Below are 10,000 nucleotides of genomic sequence, written 5' to 3' on the forward strand. Positions count from 1 at the left end.
CGGCTGCTTCGACGCTCTGGTTGCTCTCTCGGCGCACGGTGTACCCCGTTACCCCTGATGCTCCGGGCTGCCGGGATGGTGGTGTTCCTCGTGACCCTGATGCTGAAGCGCTGCACCGCCATGAGCGGGTGGTGCTGCTCGACAGGAAGGGGAGCAAGAGGTCTGTGTGGGCGTAGGTGTCTTCTATTACGCCACATCACGCGACCGCTGCCCATCTTGATGAGGTAGTCTCTCCTTCGCCCAACAGCCACGATGACACCCAGGCGATCCCAGAGGCCTGTCGTGTGATCTTGAACGTCGACGTGGCCACCTGAGGTGCAGGAGAGGAAGAGTACGGGCGGACGCGTCGTGGCGAAGTTTCGCTTTCTTCCTCAGTCGCTCTGCCTTGGCGTCGCACTCATCAGCAGCGCGCTGCCACTGCTGAGCGTATGAGCGATGATGAGCCGGGACACAGGACCTCATAGGATGACCGAAGAGGACTTGTGCTGGTGATCGCCCTTCCGCCCTCGGAGTGTTGCGCAGTTCCAGCAAACCCGCGAGCGAACGCATCCTCGTCCAGGTGTCCCTGCTGTGTGGTCGTGAGGATCAGCTTCTTCACGGACTTGACCGCTGCCTCGGCGTGACCATTGGAGCGTGGATAATGAGGTGAAGATACACGATGCTCCACCCCCCATCGAGCCAGGAAGCGCCGTACCGATGAAGAAGTGAACTGCGGTCCACCGTCAGTCCTCAGGAGAACAGGCACGCCCGTGTCGGCGAACACACCCCGAAGGACACGAACGAGCTGATCAGCCGATGCTGGACGTGAGCATGCAGACACGTGAGGCCACCCAGACAAGCGATCTACATACACGAGGTATGTACGGCCTGCTGCGTGGAAGTAGTCTGCAGAAACTGACTCAAACACCCTGCTGGGTGTGTCCGTGTCCTGCCAGAGAGGTTCGTTGGCTTGGCTTGGTAGGAGTGGACGGCATAGTGAGCATCCAGAAACGACGTTCTCAACGTCTCTGTCCATACCAGGCCAGTACACCGTTTGTCGGGCCCGTCGCTTGGTGCGCTCCATCCCCTGATGACTGTCATGGAGTCGCTCTAGTGTTTCTCGGCGGAGGCTGTGAGGAATAAGAAGCCTCGGCCCGTAAACCACCAGGTCGTCGTCTACGGCCAGCAGACTGCGCACCGGCCAGTACGTACGCAAGCGGTGATCGAGGTCGTGGCAATGATCAGGGAAGCCCTCGATGATGACGTTCTTGAGCAAGCAGTACTCCCCGTCTCTTGCTGCTGCGGCACGTACCATTTCCACAGTCTGATCCTGGAGTGGTGCTAAGCGGACGCCGTCCTCATTGGTGGCAGATAACGCTGAGATGACCGCTGAGTGGAGAGGGTCGAGGTCACCAGAAGTAGCAGCATCCTCTTCCTCCACTGGGTCCTGTACTGGAGCACGTGAGAGGGCGTCGTCTGTCAACTCGATGGCCATGGATCCACCAGCCATTGCACCGTAAACCTTCCTTTGCTTCGAAGACGCTGGGAAAGGCCTTGATCACAGCAGCAGCGTGCCCCGCACGCTGCTGTGGCGTTGGGTCGTAGGAATGAGGCCAGCTGATCACTTCTGTGGGCGTAGATAGAGGTGGCTGCGAGGCGGTCGGGTACTTGATGGAGCTGTTGCCGGTGTGCTGTTCTTCCCTGCGTAGCGGTCGGATTTGAGCCGGAAAATCTTCGGGGAGGATTCCGAGAGCGATGGAATCGTACCAGCTAAGCAGCGCCCCCTTCACCTCCTTCACCACGCTCACAAACAGTCTCAGCTTCCCTGTCGCCCAGTTGCAAGTGCGACGAGAAAGTTCCTACACAGGTGAGGGGGTGATTACCGGCAGCATAAAGTCCATCACCATCAGCGGGCGCCAAGCTGGAGGGCGGGATTCCAAGGAGTGTTGCCGTGTCGAGGCCAATAACGGTCGTTTCGGCCCCAGAGTCAGGAGTCCCACGTAATCTTGTCTCTTCCAGCGGGATGTGTGGGCGGTAATGAGCACCTGGGGCGCAGGTCGTGCCGTCACCGTCTTTGTGTATACGCCTGATAAGAGCTGGTATACACTGGCACTGGCTCTCCCCGCCTCGGGCCTGCAACCGCGCGATGAGGAGAGACAGTTGAGGAACTCCTCGAAGCTCCTCGTCGTTTCCTCACTGTCTGCTGACATACACTCGCAAAATGCCCTCTTTTCCCGCAGTTACGACACACTTTATCTATTGCCTGGCATCCCCTTTTGTCACTGCGACAATCTTTGCCACAACGATAACAGCCCGTGGGGCTTGAGCCCCCGAAACTGCCCTTCCTGTAGTTCGAGACAGCGTTCACACCATGGCTCGAAGAGTGAGAGCCGCCCCTTAGTACTGCACTACACTGGTTAGCGCTCTCTGATGCTCTGCAAATAATCTATGGCGTTTTCAAGGGTGAGTTTCTTGTTTTCCAGCATGCGTTTCAGAGCCCACTTCGTCTCGTGTCCCAACGACAATTCTGTCACGCAGCTGATGGTTTATGCACTGGTCGCAAAAGTCACAGAAATTGGCGATTTCCTTTACAGCACATAAAAAGTCGTCAAAACCTTCTTGCGTTTCTTGCACGCGGGAGTAGAAGTCTCTTCTATCCATGATGATGTTGCGCTGGCTTCGCAGGTACTCACACATTGCATCGAGGATGGTTCTTAACTCCGCGTCTCTCGGTAAGCTTATCCCGTAGCGAAGTGTACGGGTCCACTCGTCGTCTAGGACAGCAGCGAGTGCCGCCCTCTGCTCAGCCAGGGAGAGACAGTCTATCCTGGCGAGGGTTACGTATCCTTCAAACTTATGGCGCCACGTGTCGAACTCACGTAAAGATGCTGACGCCCGTTAAGTGAGGAATGATGGTGGCGGACGTCGGGAACCTCGCGCCCTGGGGTAGACGTGCTGCGGGCTGTGGTTTCGCCTTCATTGCTCGCCGTGGTGCGACTGGGAGCTTGTGTCCCCACTCTCTCCAGCAGCTGGGTTTAAACGCTCCTCGCGAGCCTGACTCTGCTCCGACTGTCGCGCTAGCAGGGCAGCCAGCGCCTCCAACTGCTTCTCCATTCTGCGCCGTACCCACTGCAGGCCTTGTCCTGATCCTACTCACTGCGCCATGTTCGACTCTTGACCAGCAGGGGCACAGGAAAACGCAGGTAACAGTGCAGGTGTTTATTCACAGAAGGTGTGAACAGAAGGCTGGAGGTAGGTGATCTCCCGGCGCCAGGCCGCGCACTTCAACTTAACACTTATGACTGAAGCCTAGCTCGTTCACTCATACACGTATTCATGCCTCACACAAGTCTCGCTCATTCACTCGTTCACACAACTAGCTAACAACCACACAACTACTACTACTACTACTACTACTACAACAGCTTCAACATCCCCTACAGCACCTACAACACCCAGAACACTTTTTTTGCACCTATTTCTCTCCCGTTATGGTATTCGATCTCATTAACTCGACTTTTCTCACGTCACAGGGTGCATTCAGTCTTTTATATTCCGGCCCCGCGTCACGTCCCGAGCAGTGCGTGTCTGGGAATTCCTTATGACGCTGGTGTAGGGTGTTGGATCGCTTATTGATGGGATTCGATACCTTTGCGCCGTGGTGTGGAATTTTCAGAGGTGGTGCTAAGGAGTACAAGGATGAATATTGAATCCCATCCACTTCGTATCGGGTTGGGATAAGTAAGTGTGTGAGGAATGGCGTACTGAGTGTCTCGTGGATGAGTGAGTGGGTGAGTGTGCATGAATGAGTGAAAAGATGAATGGGTAGATTGTTAGAGGCATGGTTGAGTGTGAATGATGAATAAAAAGTGAATTTGGGTGAGTAAAGAAATGAATAAGTGCATAAGTGATGGATACAAGCTGAATATAAGTAAGATGAACAGAAAAAAAAACATGAATGACTGAATAACAAACTAATTTAGAAACATAATATGAAGTTAAACACACAACATAGTAACAAGAACGTTGAAAATTAATACGAATGAATAACTATACACACACCTGGACAGAAACACTAATTAACAACACAACACACAGGTAAACTAACACTAAAAGATACGAGAAGAAGGAACTAAGTAAAGAAAAGAGTGAAACAGGATGAGTAAGCGTGGCATTCTTCAGGAGTGATGCTAACAGGTGTGTCTGAGTGTAGGTGCAGCAGTGAGAGGGAAAGGTGGAGGTGTTGAGAGGGAGATGGAGAGAGAGTGAGGTGGGGGTAGGTAAGGATGAGAAGGGAGGTGGATGAAAGGGAGATAAAGAGAGGGTTTGGCTTAGTTTAAGAGTGAGGAGATGGTTATGTGAGGTCGGGTGGGGAGGTGGAGGAGTAAAGGTGTGGAGGGAGGAGGAGGAGGAGGAGGAGGAGGAGGAGGAGGAGTGGAGAGGATATCAGAGTAGGAAATGCATACTTAACTACTACTACTACTACTACTACTACTACTACTACTACTACTACTACTACTACTACTACTACTACTACTACTACTACTACTACTACTGCTACCAATATTCCCCTACCCCCCACAACAGTAACAACAATAACAACAACAACAACAACAACAACACGCTTCTAACTCGGCTTGACCACACCAGGCAAAAAAAGAAAAGAAAAAAATGAAGAAAAAAAATAATAGGGTCAACCAGATGTTCGCCTTGGAATCTGAACCTTCTCTCTCTCTCTCTCTCTCTCTCTCTCTCTCTCTCCTCTCTCTCTCTCTCTCTCTCTCTCTCTCTCTCTCTCTCTCTCTCTCTCTCAGCCTCCAGATCGCATTCAGACCCTCCACAACAACAGGATCGAACACCACACGCCACTCCTGCAGTATATACGTTTGGGATCCTGCTGTGGGGGGGAGTGGTATTCGCTTTCATTGGATTGGAATGCTTGTGAGAAAATCTTTGTGGGTTTTTTTTTTGTTTTTATTTTTTATTTTTTTTATTCTTTTGTTTTGCTTTTGTTGTTTTTATTGTTGTTTTGTTCTTGTGTGTTTCTTTTTTTATTGTTGGGTTTCTTTTCTTGGTCCTTTGTCTTGTTTTTTTTTTATGAGAGAGAGAGAGAGAGAGAGAGAGAGAGAGAGAGAGAGAGAGAGAGAGAGAGAGAGAGAGAGAGAGAGAGAGAGAGAGACATCCCCATGAGAGATGCAGTTTTTTGTGTTAACCTTTGCACTACTATTACTAATGCAACGACCACCACCACCACCACCACCACCACCACCACCAACAACAACAACAACAACAACAACAACAACAACAATAACAAAACATTCAGATTAAGGAAGAACACACACACACACACACACACACACACACACACACACACACACACACACACACACACACACACACACACACGGAAAGAGAAGGACCTTGCATGAGAGAGAGAGAGAGAGAGAGAGAGAGAGAGAGAGAGAGGAGAGAGAGAGAGAGAGAGAGAGAGAGAGAGAGAGAGAATGATTGACAGAGATGAGGGGCGGGATAAAAGACCGCGAGATAAAGCGAGCGAATAAAGCGAGTGAGCGAGTGAGATAGTGACAGGGCGCGAAGTCAATGGACCTTTCCGGGAACCTTTACAAACATTTACACCGTCCACACAAAGCGGGGGAGGGGTGGGGGGGACCTTGACGTGGGGGGGGGTGTTTGGTGGTGGTGGGGGAGGGGAGCAGGTTAACGCGTTACGCACGATCGCCGCTCCCTCTCAGCTCCTCTGGTGTGCGTAACTTTGAGGGGGAGCTGTTGTTGTGAGGCGATTGGCGTCCTGCTGGGGATGGTGCTGGTAGGTTGTCTCGAGTGGCGTGTGTGGGCTGCCTGGATGACTGGATGGTCGGATGGTTAAGTTAACGTGTGTTCTTAATGGCTAGATGGCTGGCTGATGATTGGTTACTTGTGTTCTTTGATAGCTGAATGGATGGTTAAGTTAGGTGTTTTTTTTAATGGCTAGATGGCTGCCTGGATGGTCAAGTTAGGTGTTTATAACGGCTGGATGGTTGGTTAAGTTGTGTTCTTAATGGCTAGTTGGATGGATGGTTGGTTGAGTGTTATGGCTGGGTGTGGCTGGCTGGCTGGATGACTGGCTGGCTGAATGAATTGCTGGCTGGACTGCTGGTGGATGAATGAATTGCTGGCTGGGTGAATAGTTGGCTGGGTGGATGGCTGGCTGTCTGGCTGGGGTGGACTGCTGGCTGGCTGAATAAATTGCTGGCTGGATGAATGGCTAGCTGACTGGATGGATGGCTGGGTGAACTGCTGGCTGGCTGAATAAATTGCTGGCTGGATGAATGGCTAGCTGACTGGATGGATGGCTGGGTGAACTGCTGGCTGGCTGAATAAATTGCTGGCTGGATGAATGGCTAGCTGACTGGATGGATGGCTGGGTGAACTGCTGGCTGGCTGAATAAATTGCTGGCTGGATGAATGGCTAGCTGACTGGATGGATGGCTGGGTGAACTGCTGGCTGGCTGAATAAATTGCTGGCTGGATGAATGGCTAGCTGACTGGATGGATGGCTGGTGTGAACTGCTGGCTGGCTGAATAAATTGCTGGGTGGAAGAATGGCTAGCTGACTGGATGGATGGCTGGGTGAACTGCTGGCTGGCTGAATAAATTGCTGGCTGGATGAATGGCTAGGTAGTTGAGCTATGTACGTTTTTAATGACCCGATGACTGAGCTAAGTATGTTCTAAAGAGGTTTGATAAAGATTTATTGAACCTCCGTGGTGTGTTTCTAGTGACTGCCTGATGTCTGTCTGTCTGTCTGTATGTCTGTCTGTCCATCTGGCTTGTTTAAATGTTTGCAATATGTCAGTTTTTCCGTCTCTGTATGTATGTCTGTTTATCTTCCTATTTGTTGGTTTTCTTGGCTGGCTGTCCAATTCTGTCTGTCTGCCTGTCTTCCTGCCTCTCTGTCTGTGTCTGTCTGTCTGTCTGCCTGTTTATCTATTGGCTGAGTGGTTTGCTAAGTCTTTCTGTCTTTCTGTTTGTCTGTGTGCCTGGTGTTCGCTCGCCATGTCCGTCTGTCTGTCTGTCTGTCTGTCTGTCTGTCTGTCTTGGTATTTAGACAGGTTTTTGTTTTCCCGTTTTTTTTCATTTATTTTTTTCTATTTTAGTATATTATGAATTTCTTATGACGTTATACTTCTCTCTCTCTCTCTCTCTCTCTCTCTCTCTCTCTCTCTCTCTCTCTCTCTCTCTCTCCTCTCTCTCCTCTCTCTCTCTCTCTCTCTCTCTCTCTCTCTTCACATATTTACTCAAAATACCTAGAGATATTGGGAACATGCTTGCCCTCTTCGCTCCACTCCCTCTCTCCTTCTCCTCCCTCTCCCTGCTCACCCTATCGTCTCTCCACCCCCTCCCATTTCTTACCTCCTACCCTTCATAACGGACCAAGAGGGGCAGGAGGAGGAGGAGGAGGAGATGAACCCTCCCCTTTGCCTCTCACTTCTCTCACCCAAACGTTTCATTATTTTCTTTGTGTGTTGGAAACAGACCTGATGTGTAAGGGAATGGTGGTGGTGGTGGTGGTGGTAGTGATGGTGGTGGTGGTGGTGGTGATGATGGTTGGTGGTGTTACGTTATTGTTGTTTATGTATTTTATTTGTAGTGTCTATTTTATTTTTTAATTTTTTATTTGTTTATTTTGTTTTATCTGTTACGTTATTGTTATATTTATCAAGCAGGAGGTCCAGTTTACAATAACTTCAATAAAAACTTACTCAGCGGATGTTTCCATGTATAAGGACAAAACGTAATAGTCAGCCCACCTGTCCACCTGTATGCTGCAGAGAATTGTTAAGTATATGCCAACTAATAAACAGGTTAAAGGAGAAGACATGAAAATGATTCCTGCAAACGCAAACCCAACGAATTTATTTACTTATTTATTTTTTCATGTGAGAGGATCCTGGCTAAGGGACACACACAAAAAAAAAAAAAAAAAAAATAAATAAATAAAAAATTAAATAAATAAGTAAATAGATAAGAAAAAAAAATCGAAGTGCCAATCCCAAAATAGTAGAGGCAAAAAAGCTTATCCAAAACACACAAAATACACACACAACACATTTAACCCTTTCACTGCAACACGAAACGATCAGCAGCACCAGAAGCAATGCGTGAAGTCTTTATAAGCATCTACAAGAAAGTTAGAGATGAAAAAAGGAATACATTTTGCAATATCTTTCCAGTTCGAAGATTGGACGTGGCTGCAGAACAAGTAAAGATGTCTCAGAGTGATTGGTAATAAGGGAAAGGTGTACCAGGTGACAGTCAAAGGGGTACTAAAACTCTGTAAGGTTATTCGATTTAAATTGACACAAAACAGAACGTATAAATAGAAATGTGCATTGTAACATTGAATAAAACTAAGCCTTTTTTTCTCTCCTTCTTCAGGTTGGTACCATTCGTCAGCCCACCTCTCCCTCTCTCCCTCCCAGCATAAGGTACACGCTTCTCGGTGCATCTGTGAGTATATTGTATCATATCTTGTTATTCTCCTCAGTAATATCTTCTTGCCTCTTATACACCTGCTTGTGAGAGGCACTTGCAACTCTCTCTCTCTCTCTCTCTCTCTCTCTCTCTCTCTCTCTCTCTCTCTCTCTCTCTCTCTCTCTCTCTCTCTCTCTCTCTCCTCTCTCTCTCTCTCTCTCTCTCTCTCTCTCAGTAAGGTCACAGTTCACCTCATTGTGTGTATTTTCTTTCTTCTCTTTTTTTTCTACTTTTTTTTACACCTGTGTCTGCGCGATCTTATCTAACGTGTCCCTCCACAGGTGAGATACACGGCTCATTAGGGCAGGTTGTGGACAGGTGTGTAGAGGTGAGGGAGGGAACAAGTCTACAGGTGAGGGAGAGGAGAGAGGAAAAAGAGAAAGCCTATTGAGGGAGATGAGAGGTGGAAGTGGCGAAGGGAGAGGAGGAGGGGGAGGGGAGGAGGAGGAGGAAGAGCAGGGTGTCTGAAAGAAGGAGGAAAGGGTGGAGACCTGGAGAGAGAAGGGAGAGGAAGGGAGTTGGCCTGGAGGAAAGGGGGAGGAAGAGGAGGATAAGGCGAGGCAAGGACGTATTAGAAATGAGAGAGAGAGAGAGAGAGAGAGAGAGAGAGAGAGAGAGAGAGAGAGAGAGAGAGAGAGAGAGAGAGAGAGAGAGAGAGAGAGAGAGAAGGGAAGTTTATTTTGGAGAAACTTATGGAGAAGGAGTAGGAAGAAGAAGAAAAGGAGAAGAGGAGGTGGAGGAGGAGGAGGAGGAGGAGGAGGAGGAGGAGGAGGAGGAGGAGGAGGAGGAGGAGGAGGAGGAAAAAAACAGAAATGAAAATAGAAAGGGCGGGATGACAATAACTCCTTAATGAACACAAGCACGCACACACACACACACACACCACACACACACACACACACAACACACACACACACACACACACACACACACACACACACACACACACACACACACACACACACACACACACACACGACCATCCACTCATTGCTTGCACTACTTATAAGCCTAAAGGTATTTTTCTAGGCTTCTTTTTTTAGGCCTAAATCATCTGACTCAGAGAACATTAGTTGAATAACCTGCCTGTATCCTACCTGGTGATGATGGTGGTGATGGTGGTGAAGTGATGATGATGATGAAGTGATGGTGATGACGATGATGATGATAATGATGATGATAATGATGATGATAATGATGATAATGATGATGATGCTTCTCTCCTGCCTGTCGTGATACGTGTATGAAAGAAGCAGGTTAGTTATGATAATGATGGTGATGGTGATGATGAAGGCGAGCAGTTCACTATCACCAGTTCATCACTATCACTTTATTATCACCAGTTCATCACCATCACTTCTCTATCACCAGTTAATCATTTCACCATCAGCTCACCATTGCGTCACCATCACCGGTTCACCATCACCAGACGCGCCGCCAACCACCACCACCTCCACCATCAATCACCATTATTATACAGCACACT

At 48.9% G+C, this 10,000-nt stretch overlaps 1 protein-coding gene across 4 annotated transcripts in view; it reads left to right on the plus strand.

Moving 5' to 3' along the window:
- The window catches only part of LOC135110429 (rho GTPase-activating protein 18-like), a 143,276-nt gene that overhangs the window by 31,766 nt on the left and 101,510 nt on the right, over positions 1 to 10,000 (plus strand). Inside the window, exons 2-3 of one of the 4 annotated variants that reach the window (XM_064022759.1) lie at positions 8,214 to 8,288; positions 8,419 to 8,490. The exons of 2 other annotated variants lie outside the window; for them this stretch is intronic. The gene's annotated coding sequence lies outside the window, so the exon portion shown is untranslated. The remainder of the gene's footprint in view (positions 1 to 8,213; positions 8,289 to 8,418; positions 8,491 to 10,000) is intronic. One more of the 4 variants, XM_064022760.1, reaches the window with a different exon arrangement.

This window comes from Scylla paramamosain, chromosome 20, assembly GCF_035594125.1.
Source record: "Scylla paramamosain isolate STU-SP2022 chromosome 20, ASM3559412v1, whole genome shotgun sequence".
In the NCBI taxonomy this organism is placed as follows: Eukaryota; Metazoa; Arthropoda; class Malacostraca; order Decapoda; family Portunidae; genus Scylla; species Scylla paramamosain.